The 14,098-nt window shown below is 30.8% G+C and overlaps 1 protein-coding gene across 2 annotated transcripts in view; it reads left to right on the forward strand.

Annotated features, from left to right (window-relative positions):
* Positions 1 to 438: 438 nt before the first annotated feature.
* kkv (hyaluronan synthase-like protein kkv) overlaps positions 439 to 14,098 on the forward strand; it is a 119,896-nt gene continuing 106,236 nt past the window's right edge. For both annotated transcript variants that reach the window (XM_088223728.1, XM_088223727.1), the window contains exon 1: positions 439 to 819. The gene's annotated coding sequence lies outside the window, so the exon portion shown is untranslated. The remainder of the gene's footprint in view (positions 820 to 14,098) is intronic.

Below are 14,098 nucleotides of genomic sequence, written 5' to 3' on the forward strand. Positions count from 1 at the left end.
TCTGTATGTATCTGAAACTATAAACAATACGGACATATTTTCAATAAGAATATGAAATAATTGTTGAAAAATATTGTTTTTTGGCATTTCTCAATTTATAAGCCTACTATGCATCATATAGTTATTAACTGTCGTGCATTTGAATGCAAACTATTCAGAGCCTACTTTTTATTCTACGTAAATGAAATCATGTTGAATTATTTTGATAAAAGCGATTATGTTATAATAATGTCTAATGGCGAATAGAAATGCCAAATGCAGACGTATAACATATAAATTTGAATTAACCACGTAACTTCGAGGCTCTGTAAAAGATACAGTATAGTATTTGGCATTGCTCTTTGTGCGCGTAAGTAGGAACGAGACAGAGCTTTTGATTCGTGTTTTGAAATTTGCAGCCGCGAGATTCCCGCCCAGCTAACTTCGTACATTCTCGCCAGTCGCCAAACAAACTCCGAGGCGCGTGTATCGCGCTACCGCCCAGACTTTTCCGCGAACTGTCTGGAAACTCGACCACCCTAAAACCGATTTGAAAATAATGTTTTCTAACCACGATAAGTTTCCCAACTCGTAAGCTCCGTGCACGTTCAGGTTCAAACATGCGTTATAAAGTTTAGTTTGGTATTTGTGCGACTTTCTGTGGGCCTAGCCATAAGTGGTCCGGCCAAAAGTAAATCAGTAGTTTACAGAAGTGAGATAGCGATTCAACAGGTGAAAGTCAATACGCGATTTCTTCCGATACTTCGAGACCGATTGGATACTTCGGCAGCTGATAGTGGCCGAAACTCCAGATCGAGTGTCCGAGTAAATACACAATTGGTGAGGACTTACTTTTAAATAAATACGATACACATAATCTTCAATTTCAAATTATGTCATTCTGAATTTTCCCTACCCTTCTTGCATTTGAAAAATCAAGAATAGATAAAAAGTATGTATTTGATAAAATTTTGGCATGGTTTTTCGCTATTGTTACATTCGTCTTATTATCCGCGTTAAAAAACATATATATCCATTAAGTAGGGTTAACATTATTAAGGATCTCGGGGTTTATTTTGACACAAAATGAAATTTTAAACATCATATAGATTACATAAATCGTAAGTCACTTAAGCTACTGGGGTTCCTTAAGAAAATAACCAAACCCTTTAAAAAACCGGAAACTGTTATATGTCTATATATGAGTTTGATTTGCAGTAATCTTGAGTATGCCTCATGCGTATGCAGTCCGCAATATCAAAATCATATAAATTCAATAGAATCTTTTCAAAAAAAGTTCTCAAAGTACCTTTTGGATAAGTTTCAAATTTCTAACCCACGTTCAGATTCAAATTAAGAGTAACTCTTTTTCATTTCAATTCTCTGATAAAACGCCGCGTTGTTTTCGATATAAAATTTCTGTATAAAATATTAAACTGTAAAGTAGATACTAACCTCCTAAATAAAATACAAATATATGCGGGATTGAGAACACTCAGACATCGAGAAATATTTAAACTGCCTTTATTTTCAAATAATGCTACATACAACACACCTATGGCCCGCATGTGTCGGGAATGTACTGCCGAAACAATAAAATCTCTTAGGAATAAATCTTATTTAATAAGTACACACGTACAACTTATTTTTTATTGCATTGTATCCTGTAGAAATTTAAAATATATATATATGTATTACATATTAATATATAAATCTATTTTGTGTAATTCTATAATTGAAGATATATATGCATGTAAAATTGTATCGACGAATGCTTTCAAATTGTATGTTTTCAAGTATGTATCTTTGTTGAATTACCTAGTAAAATAAAATTAAATAAAAATAAAAAAAATAATAAGTATTGTGTCATACCAAAAAATCACTCGGTAATGTGAATTATATATTATTACTTACGGTACTATAGGTTATAATTTTATAAATAGTATGTTTATAAATGCCATAAATACAGCTGTTAGAACTTTCACTAATCTCGTAGATTTATTTTATTTTGTTTGTTTACTTTTCGTATATGTAATGAATTCAATAAGTTTTAATTGTTGGGCAATCGTTCTATTTTACTACTGGAGGGAATTTACCCGATAAATATCAGTTTCGAAGTTAGGTATTCAATATTTATCCGGTTTCCTAACACCAGATTTATGATATTATACAAATAGGTATAATATCAGAAATGTATATTTTTATGTGTACTTGCGTAAATTTGTGTCATTATTTATTTTAAAATTATGTTGGAATTATTGCAGTATGCGAAATAAATAAATTGAAGAAAAACAGTGTTTTTATCAATTTTCTTTCTCAGTACTTAAAATGAAATGAATATTTTTACTTAATATGCAAAATCAATTATTTGACCGGAGAAAACTTCACTTGAATAAAATTTTAATTTTAGAATTTTGAGCATTGCATAGATCTTTCGGGCAGTTTATAAAAATGTATAACTTTATGGCTTATGAAATTATTAATATTAATTAATATGAAAGACTTTATAAGCGTTTACTTGAATTTTAAAAGGGTCAGTAATTATTAAAAGATTACCGAAAAAGAAAGTTGTTCCTTTTTTAAATACATACTTGTAAGGTTGTAAATTATATTATTTATCAATGGTTTTACAGATTTCCATAAAAAATAGCTGTCAAACCTTGTCTTTTTAAGTACTGACTGTTTTTAAAGTATCGTTAATTATACATCAAATTAAATTACTAGGGTCTTTAAAATGAAATTAAATCACCCGTTTTAAAAAATATTTTATATCAATCGGTAAACGAACACACTCACGTTTAATGAGTAGACTCTAGAGGTATCAGATGTAGGCAATATTGCATAGGTCATTAACAAAAAGTGTACAGTGAACGGTGTAATTTTTAGGAACTGTACTGCTTCAAATAATTGGCGAATTAACACGATCATGACATTTGAAATGGCACACGCTAAAAAGGTCAGATAATCAAGGTGTTTGTGAGCAATTGCATGGGTAGAAAATGAAGTATAAATAGCCTTTTTGACAGCAGCTGACTAGAGCCTTCCTTGATGACTCACGCAGTTTCATTATCCTTTGAATAAGAGTTGATTCTCGAGAGTCAGCCATGCCTTCACCCACAGAAAGTCGGCCTTGGTACAAATAATCCAACTCCAGACTCTTTTATGTCGCTTTTGTAACCTTTTGATATATACCCGGACACAAAACCCCAATGAAAAATGACGGCGACCTTCAGCTCAAGTTTTTGCTCCGGTTTGACAGTCGCCAGAACGCTTCATGCTTTCGTTTTTCACGATCAACTAAATAGTCATCGAATCACCATCTTAAATTTGAAATGACACAATTTATAAGTCGAAAAGAAAAAAAAAGAGAAATTGTGACTATTTAAATATTTGTATTTCTATGATGAATCGTTTTTCTATTAGTCATTCAATTCCCACGAATGGCAGTACATTTCACCTACAGCGTATTCATCTGGAGTGTTTGTTTTATTTGATATGAAAATTTTAATGATCGAATAGTTATCATCGAGTTAATGACACGCGTTTGCATATCGTCAATTAATTCGAAATATCATTAAATTATAATAATTTTTACTTTAAATTGAAAATTGAAACTTCAAGTATATTACTTAATTATCTCCCCCTAGACCTGGAGGCATCTTAACTTCCATCCCCTGTGTTTGCTTTCGTATATAATATGTATATTTCACTCCCCGCAATCTCTTTCCTGCACTCGTTTTCTATGCACCCCATCCCTAATTTTAGATTTTTTTCAAATTGAATTGTTTTTTTATTTACATTAAATGATGTTAGTCATGATTTAAAATAGTCAAAAAAATATTTTTGCTGACCGTTTGTTTTTCTTATTTACTTTAGTTTTGATTGGTTGAAAAAATCATTATATGTAGCAATAAACATGCCAAGTATTCTTCACTTCAAAAGAATCAAATAAAATAAAAGTTATTGCACACAAATCAGTTGAATGTTCTACAATGTTTGAGTATGCCCAAATGCTAGCAGACTGGCTGGATTTCCTCCCTAGAGAGTTATTCATATTTAAATTAATTGCAACAGAGAGGGAAACAATTATTGAGAAGGGAATATGGAAGTCTAGGCATTTACAGAGCTTTTGACCTGTCATTGGCTGGTTTAAGTGGCCACTTTACACACTGTGTAACATTCACCATTCTGCCCATCAATATGGGTTTCAATAAATATCCACATTTTTTCAACTATTCCATCTGTTGACTTTTGTGAAGTAAAAGAGCTGGAACCTTTATTATGTGGGTGAGTTTCAACATGGGCAGAATAGTGAATGTTACACAGTGTGTAAAGCGGCCACTTAAACCAGCCAACGACAGGTCATAAGCCCTGTATATGCCTAGACTTCCATATTCCTTTCTCAATAATGTTTTCCCTCTCTGTTGCAATTAATTAAAATTCATTTGAATATTTTTTAAATTTCAACCTTTTATTAGGTTATTTAGGTTTACCTTTTTAGATTAGTAATCAGCTGTGGCCGACTTGACAATACAATTTTAACAGACGAAAATGACTCTGATTTAGCGTTGATACCACGATACTAAAGCTCAAATTCCTGTGCGCGAGTATAAGGGACAGATGCAATCAATCAATTCTAGCGTATTAATATTATAGATAGTTCCATGTACGGGCAGATGTAAAATACAGTTCTGTTTGTGAAATAGAACAAGAATCCTGGAGGTATGTTTTGGACTCTATGGCTACTCACAAGTAAAAACAATAATAATAAAAGGAAATTGAGTAGTGGTAGGTAGTAGTGTAGTGTTGGCGCTTAGCTACAAACATGGAGCATAGCTTATGACAGGAATGGTTGACTGTACAGAGCTGCTTGGTTTAATAACAATACATGTGCCAGCCAGGATTTGTAGACGGTACCACCTGTTTCATGTACCAATAAGTAAAACATCGTATGTTAAAAATGCTTTTCTTCGTAGGACTTTTTCAGTGTTCAATACAAAATTTAAAAATATAGATTACACAAACATCACGTTGTCAGATTTAAAATTTACACTAAAAATGTATTATGTAACTTAGTAGACATTATAATAATAAATATGTACATCTCCCCTCCCCTCCTTATCCTCTCTTCAAGCATTTTTGTCCTTATCCCGCCCAATTTACAGTAACTTAATGTTCTTAAAATTAATATTTAAAAAAATCTTTGATTATTGAGTACATGAAAATAACATTTTTATTTGTATAAATTAAATGTATTTATTTGATATGTAATATATTTTCTTTACTAACTTTGTATACTATGTGGAAATCTATTATTAGTTGGCGGCCTCCGTGGTGTAGTGGTCAAGACGCTTGACTCACGCTCGGAAGGTTCCGGGTTCGATTCCCGGTGAGAACACAAAAATCAAAATGAATTTTTCTCAAGCCTGGGTGCTCTGTGATGTAATTCACCACTGTAATTGGGCCTACTGGCCTGTAGTGGTGCAAAAATAAATGAAAAATTAGTTCTGAGTTTATACACTATATCTGTTTGTTTACTAAAAATATGTATGTAGAACTGTTGATTTCCCTAATAAAATAAAATAAAATAAAATACATGATTACAAATTCATCACCTTCCCCATATGTAACAAAAATGATCAAGAAACGCAGCAGTTGGTACATCAATAAAAATAAATTTCATCCTTGTCACACCCAGTAGTGCATAGGGCACTGTGCTCATCATCATCCTTTTCCACATCGGATGGTGCATATGGCACGGAATTGGAATATCAATTGCAGCGTACGTGAATTGTTTATGTGAATTGTTCTTACGCTTCAGATGGTAGTTCATAGTAAAAATACCAAATAGTTATTACATTTTTTTGTCGTAATTGTATTTTAAATGTGCATTTATCAGATCTTTACTTTTGAATCTTTACTTTTTTATGATTTATGCGTACCCAGGGGTCATGGTCAAAACACAGTTAGACTTATGCAAGCGTGAAAATTATTTATAAGATTTCCTTTGCCGTTATACGATAATAAAACATCTTTTAATTACGCTTACTAGATTTCAATAAGATGAACTGATCGATTCGAGAAAGTCAACTTTCTCAGGGTCTGTAGCCTCACAAAGTGTGATTGTTTAAAAAAAACGTGAGATGTTTTTAATTATTCAGAAACAAAAAAATACAGAATTGTAATTTCAAAAGAGTGTAATGACAATCAAATTGTAAAAAATTACCGCTGTTTTTTCGCTTTCACGAGACATTAGACATAATACTCAAACGACACACATTTTGCGATTATGCTCTTAACACTTTTACATTTTTTGCCATTCGAAGGTAGTCAACAATCTTAACAACTAAAAAAGTGTGCTCATTTATAAACACGGAATTTAATAGTATAACTTTGTCCATATAAAATACATTACGAAAATAAACCATTTAAATTTTTGTGTTTGCTCTGCAACATGTATTAATTATACCTACTATAAAAATTCTGTAAACAACTAGATAAACTATCGTAGAGACTATCACTCGCTGTCATTTCTGTTCACTGTACTTCATCGTCCTAACGCACTAATATACCTCCGTGAAAATTAAAACGCTTATCATTTAATGGTTTATCTCTTCGTTCTAATTCTCAAAGCACTCTCTTAATACCCATCCACAATTCCTCTTACTTCTCTAACTCAGATACAATAAAGAGAGGTCTCAGCAAAATGTCCGTACAAGGTTTTCCCTGAACACGAATTATGTCATACCCAAAACCCGTAGAGATGTCTTTCTCATTGGTCGCACTTAGAATGTTAAATATTTTGGAAAAGAGTAGTAAGCTCTCAAGGACTCAAATAAGACAATTTTTGCTCAGCTTTTCAGGCTGAACTACTCGCAATACGAGAAACTCTCGAATGATTATTAAAAAAACCACCAGAGAGGTGGTTTATTGCAAAAATATTACCAGATTGTCGTTCGGGCGTTCAAGCTATAACTGATACTCGGTCGGTAAATCCATTAATTGTAGATATTTAGAGTATAATTAAGCATCTGAAAATCAGAGGCATGATTATGCAAATATGCTGGATAAGAGGACATGCTGGTATCGTAAGAAATGAGATAATGGATGAACGAGCAAAAGCCGCAACTTGTAAAAGAACAGCACATTTTTTCTCAAAATTTTCTCTTGGCTTTGCTAAACGCAGTATAAAACGAAATACGCAGCAGCGTTGGGAGGATCATTACCGCGCTTCTTCTACTGGTAAAATCACTCAAATGTTTTTACCAACGCTGGCTGATGCAGCAAACTTCCGTCGTCATCACCAAAGTACTTTCGAAACGACCCAAATTTTTACCGGACACAGAGCTATGAGAAGTTACCTATATAAGTTTAAGTTAAGGAATGATGACTATTGTCCATGCGATGATATTTTTTCACAGAGTATCGAACATCTGTTATTTTAGTGCCCATTTTTCAGTTTACAATGCCATAATCTTGAAGCAGAATGCAGGCAAGATAGAATATCCTTAACAGATATCCACACTGCTGTTAAAAGTAGCTATCACGCGCAATTGTTCTTGGACTTTGCAACAATGGTGATTGGACTCATAAAGGTAATAAACCAAAATCAGTGATCAAACATACCATTTCTAAGACAAACAAAAACGATTTTTTCCGAGAAACTTAGCCTTGTACATGACACGTAGGGTTACTTAATAAAGTGGTCCAAATATATATATATAAATATATAAAAACTCTCAAAGACAAAAACTGTTTTCAAGAGAGGAGTTAAGGACTAGATTTTCCTTAGTGGGAGGGATTTGAGCATGAAACTCCTTGATGATTTTCCAAATGTTTGAGTTTACTGTTTTTTTTATAATTTTTTGTATTTTTGATCCTATATTCGTGGTGATATACTCATGTGTCTGTGTCAACTAATTGCTCGTCTCATCTCATCACAGGACTTTTAGTCCCATGGAGTTGGGACTTATGTCTCAAATAATGTGTAATAAACTACATGCATGTAAATAAATAAATAAATATGATGTCCATGCGGCTTGACTGCGAAATCATCTCCCATGTACTATCAAAGATGTTAGTACAGTATCTCTGTTTAAATTGCGCCTGAAGAGATATCTCTCCTTCTTAATCTCTCCTTTCTTCTTTCCCCTTTCTTTCTTTTTCCCATTGAGTAAAATAATTTAAGGTAATTTATATGCAATAACAGTTATTTCTTGTTTTGTATTTCTTGAGCTTTTTATTTTACTATCTATTGTATATGTATTTTTACTTAAATTATGTAAATAAAACATTTAATTTATTGGTTGGTTGGAAGAAATTGCAATTTGGTAATAAGCTCGTTGTGTAAAAAATAAGGTTCTCATTTTTTTTTCAGATTTAAGTAATTTTTTATTTGAACTGAAAAACACATCATAGGAAAGCTTAATTTCTTAACTATTTTTCAACATAATCACTAGATTTTTCAACGTATTTTTGTTACGTATTTTTGTTGTGTTTTAAATCGAAACAATTTTTCCGCGTTCCTAGAGGAGTATAGCAATTTACGTCTAGTTGACGTGTATTTTGTATCTATTATATTTAATATATATATTTTTTAATGTAGTGTAATGAATTAAACGAAATATTTCAAATAATCACGAAACTTTAAAACAATAAATTTGAGTTAACATTTTTTGTGAGTAATTGTACTGAATCCTTCACACGTATGATCACATTGGTTCTTGCCATATACAAAGGTTAAATAAATTAATAAAAACTTGAATTACAACTTTTTTTATCAAATCATGACCTCTTACCGCAATGAACAAATAATAATGTTTTTTTTCGCATCAAAGAAACGGCACGTGGCTTTTTATGGCCTTCGTTTCTCCATTTGTTTTAAATTGAGAAATTTTAATTAACAGCTATCCACACGTTGCTAGCCATCACGTACCGTTTGTATATGCGATGGTATTTTCTGCATTATCATTGCAAAGCGTCGAAAACAGTTCACCATGTTTTTATGAACATGTCCAAAACAATCATCAACATGAGCCGAGTTGTGGTCCTGTGGTAGTGTTGTGGATTCACGTATCGATTCCGGATCCGAAGTTCAAATCCCACATTATTACATACCGAATCCCCATTTTTCCAGCGCGAGTTATTTACGACTTTTAGAAAATGGTCTGAAAATTAAAATATTCAGATAAATAACAAAAACTCAAATATTAAAAAATAAATTCGTCACCCCCCTTTCCGCATTCAGTGGTGCATAAGGCACTGCATTGTTTCTAAGATTGTCGCATATCTTCTGTGCTTTAGGGGTGCTATTCTGAACCGCTCTTACGGCACGAGAAAACGGTTTTTCTCGTGTATTTTGTACGTAAATGCGAGATAATACAGCCGTAAGAGCGTTTTGAATACCACCCCAGGTACCAGTCCAGGAACTAAATATCGCCAAATAAAAATGCCGTTTTAGATTAACATGTTTTTTTATTTATTAAATATTTTTTTGCATTTTATAGTATACATATGTTACAATTACAAAATACACTATCACATAAACACTAAAAAATCCACAAAGGTATGGCCTGTGTGCGGGAATACATTTTATTCTAAATTTTAATAAAGGCTACTGGAAGAATACGATATATATTAAAAAGCGATAATTTTCAAAATGGCGAAGTATCGGTTTCTTCCCTGTACCAATGACGCTATCAAGCCGAGTTATTCGGATATTAGTTCATCATTATAAACTTGCTCGAGGAACACTTGCCATTTCGCAACGAAAATGTACTTGATTACGAGTATTATGAAAACCTGATTTTACAGGCAAATAACTTTTAATGAACACACGAATGTAATATTTTGACTGCTAAAGATTACCACGACATAATAACATACAACTAGTAATAGGAATTATTAACTAGCAACATGAAGTATATAATTACCTGCCGATATTTTTGTGGCATTTAGGTAGAGTAACAAGTCACTTTTACTCACTTGCAAAGCAGCCATTAAAAGTTTCTTACTGATTCAACTATTTAATAATTACACAATTTTGGGTACAATCTTAGGTTAAATTTTAAATGCGTAAAATTAAGAATTAAGTAGCTCAAACGGTACAAATCTTACTGTGTTTTTTCTCATAATTTAAATTTCAATGTTGTCAAAGACAATTTTATTGCAAGATACGTGTATTTGTTTATCTAAAAGTACTTTTGAATTATAACGATTACGGTCAACTATTTGATTATTAAAATGAATATGAATTTCTTTAATTTATTTTATTTATTTTCCTCCAACCTTCTGTAGACTTGTATAGAGAAACGTTCTCAATTTTAGTGCTATGAACCTCTTAACTTAAATACCAAAGATTTTATATAACAGTCTTTGTTTAAAAAACCCACTGTCGGAAATAAGAAAAATTGTTTTTACGTATCGGCCAGTAAACTTTTTTTGTATGCACAATTAGTCACAGCAGTATTCAATACTTTTTGTAAAGGAATTACTTTGAACTGAGGACAATCGATAAAATATTATAAAAAAGAGGGTAAAAACGATTAATAGAAATCAATTGAAATAGAGAGTGCTTTTTTACTTTCTGTTTTATTATATTCGTTTATAAGAATTACAGTGAAATAAAAAGCTTTCGTTGAATATTGCTAGTGATATCGTATAAATCATTTATATAGAGCATCAAGAATGTTTGGTTATCATGATAAAATCAATCAATGTGTGTTAAAGCTCTTACCGTATACAGAGTCATATCTGATTGGAAGTATAAACGTGAATATGTATTTTTCTCTGTTCTCAATAAAACTATCGCGTTAGAATGTTATAATTGCCAAATTTGGGTTTTAAGTGTATGAAAGGCTATATATATCCTGATTTATTTTACTTCACAATCTTTTTAAAAATAAAAAACCAAATTGAATTATTTTTTCCATATCATTTCAAGTAAGAAAACCATGAAAAAAATCTGCATAATAATTGATAAAAATGTCAAATGGAAGGAGCCAACAAACAATATTGTAAATATAGACGTGTGCTGAAAATATGGCTTTTAGAACGTGGTTTTTTATATTGAATTTTTTAATGTTATTTTTTTTATTTGGACAAATTTTTTTTTTTCTAAGTGTAACATATTTTCGATGCACATGGGAATACATATTTTCTTTTTTTCCATAGTAATAAGAGTTTTAATATGTTATATAATTTAGAAGATAAGGTTATGTATATAAACTGGAACTTAATTATAAGCACTTGCTGACGAACTGCATTTTATGCAGTTTAGTAGCACTTGATAGTTTGTATTTTAGTTTTTATATTTATTTAAAAAAATTATATAATGCACAAAATACAAACATTTCTTTATCACAATAACAATTTTTTATGTCCCGACTTGTTAGAAAATTCCGTGTTAAGTCGGGACTCTCCTATTTATAAATCAAAATAATCATAAACGTATTAAACAATATACAAAATAATCAAAACAACATACAAAATAATAATAATAAAAAAAATACAAATAATTAAAATTTATTCAAGCCAAGAAAAGGAATGCAGATGTTTTTGAAAAATAATAATGAGAAACGTTATATACCTATGTATTTATTAAATAATGAAACAAATTAATAATCGAAAAATTAAAATCAATTTACTTTAAATCAGCCCAGAAACGTAAATACGAGTCCTCAAAATTAATACTTACATAGTAATATTTGTCTTAAATTAATTGAACAAATGAAATTAAAATGCAGCCAGGAATTCCACATATTTAATAAATAACTCAAAAATTATATTCATTACTATTTTTAATGTAACACTACGGAATGGAAAATAATTTAGTATCGTGTTATCTATGGAACCACGTAATGAACGGTTACAAATCTTTGGTTCCGCGTCAAAATAAGAGGATATAGAATTGAATATATTTTCCTAAGCGGAATGTTTCAAGGTTTGGCATTTTTCAGCTTCATTGTTTACAAATATCGCTGTTTAGTAGCGAGATGAACTAGGAAGGCAAAGTTAGCTATGGAAAATAAAATTTAAAGGTCAACTGAACTGCAGGAAGACAAAATAAACCAAGATGCCGTCACGGGAACAAATTAAACAATGATTTTTTTGCGGTTTACGTTTACAACGATTGTATGCAATTAATATTCTCCCTGCCAACTGCCTGTCAGCAGTTCGTTAAGTGTTAATTGCATCAAAAATTAACTTGAAAATCAACATACTAATGAAATTTTGAAATGTGTTTTCAAATCAATGTATGGTTCTTGTGTTTTAGTTTGAACGTTTGGCTACCACACATCAAGTCACGAAATCGATTACCTACTTGAAATGTTTCTTGTTTTTTTTCAACTTACATCAAAAGCGTAAGACTGAATTTTCCTTTACGACAAAAAATCCTGTTGGGTGGCCAGGTAAATTTATTTTTATGAAAGATTTTGTAAATAAATGTATTTTAATATTTTATTTTATGGAAAATTCAATAAACCTTTAAAGCAGATTTGGGATTCGATTATTATGTCATTATCGATTAGAATCAATCGTAAGCGCTTAATTTAATTTAATTTTAATTTAAACTTAATAAATACAACACCATTACACGAGATTCCTTCTATGATATTGTATTAATAAAATCTTTATTAAATCTAGCAGTTTAAACCGCTTTGTCTCGTTAAAAAGTAACCGCCATGAACCGAAGATTCTTCATTGTATTTCTAGCAAAAATACACGTTTCTCAACCAAACGTTTCCTCCTCGTGGTATTCGCTTTAATTTCCTGCGATTGTTAAATTGATTGAACCTGAGAAATCAAAAGTCCACGACTACACTGACCTAGTCCCCATTTCGATCTATTTTTGATCTCGGAATAGGGAATCTTGATAGCCAGTTCCTCAAAGAACAATGGCCTAAGGCTTGTGAAGATGGCGGTATTGTTTTCGCTAATAACTACATCCATTGAACCTATTGTGGCCAAAATACTCTGTTTCGTGAATGGAGAAACTAAAGCTGCTTGGTTTTTGTTCAATTGAATTCTATCACAAAACTGTAATGAATCAAAACCACAATGTTGATAGTAAAAGTGTGGGAGAAAGTTACCTAAAAATTTACCTTAGATCACGATTATAAGTACAAATGATTCTATTTTGATTTCGTTTACCTGTTTATTATCAATTCAATGAAAATAAATCGATTATGCACGATTGGAATAATAACGAATGTTTTTAGTATTCATAACTTTATTTGGTTATAATTGACTATGTATATAAAAATCTTGATGTTTTTTGTTGATATTTCTTGATAAAACTCCATAGTTAATGATTATGATAAAATTTTAAATAAACTTATCAATGAAACTTCTTGGTTTAGTTTTACATTTATTATTTTGACCAACGAGCGCTTTCGCCTAAGTAGGCATCTTCAAGACTGGTGACACCATTATATTTCACTGGATTCTACTATTTTTCTATCAGTTTTTACCTTCTTGGATTTTTTTCTACATATTTTTGTCAGTTTCATACACTTTGACAGTTCAATTTTTTAGCTACATATTTTTTGAATATTATTTCACCTTTTCGAAGACTTTCATATTTAAATCTTTGTTAAGACTACTAAACAATACCAAGACTAAATATGCTGTATTTTATAAAAATAAATAAATGCTACCTACCTTAGAGCAGGTTTTTAGCATACCTTGTGAGGATAGACAGTATCTAATATGTTTGCTTATAATTTAATTTCACATAATTCTAAAACATCAAATAATACTTAATTGTATTCTTTTTCACGGTTTTACAAACATAACATATTGTATTATTTACTATTATAAACGTCGATTTTCGGCACTGAAAAGAACTGACTTAAAGTTCTACATCTTATTCCGTGGAGTTTTCTTTTACTTTTTTTTTTATATTTGGTCTACTATTTAAAAAAAAATTGAAGTGTATTCTTTAATTTTTGAAGGTAAAATGTAAACAATAAGAATTTGTGACTTGGAGCTTATGCTAACTTTTCTCTATTAATTTCTTTTATTAAAACAAAAAGCTCAACTAAAAATTAATCAATCAACACAATTGTGCAAATATTTTTTTCTTCGGAAATATTCCAAGTAAACATCATCGTTTTTT

This window comes from Micrasema longulum, unplaced genomic scaffold (genome assembly GCF_059751315.1).
Source record: "Micrasema longulum isolate JH-2025_06_02 unplaced genomic scaffold, ASM5975131v1 h1tg000250l, whole genome shotgun sequence".
In the NCBI taxonomy this organism is placed as follows: domain Eukaryota; kingdom Metazoa; phylum Arthropoda; class Insecta; order Trichoptera; family Brachycentridae; genus Micrasema; species Micrasema longulum.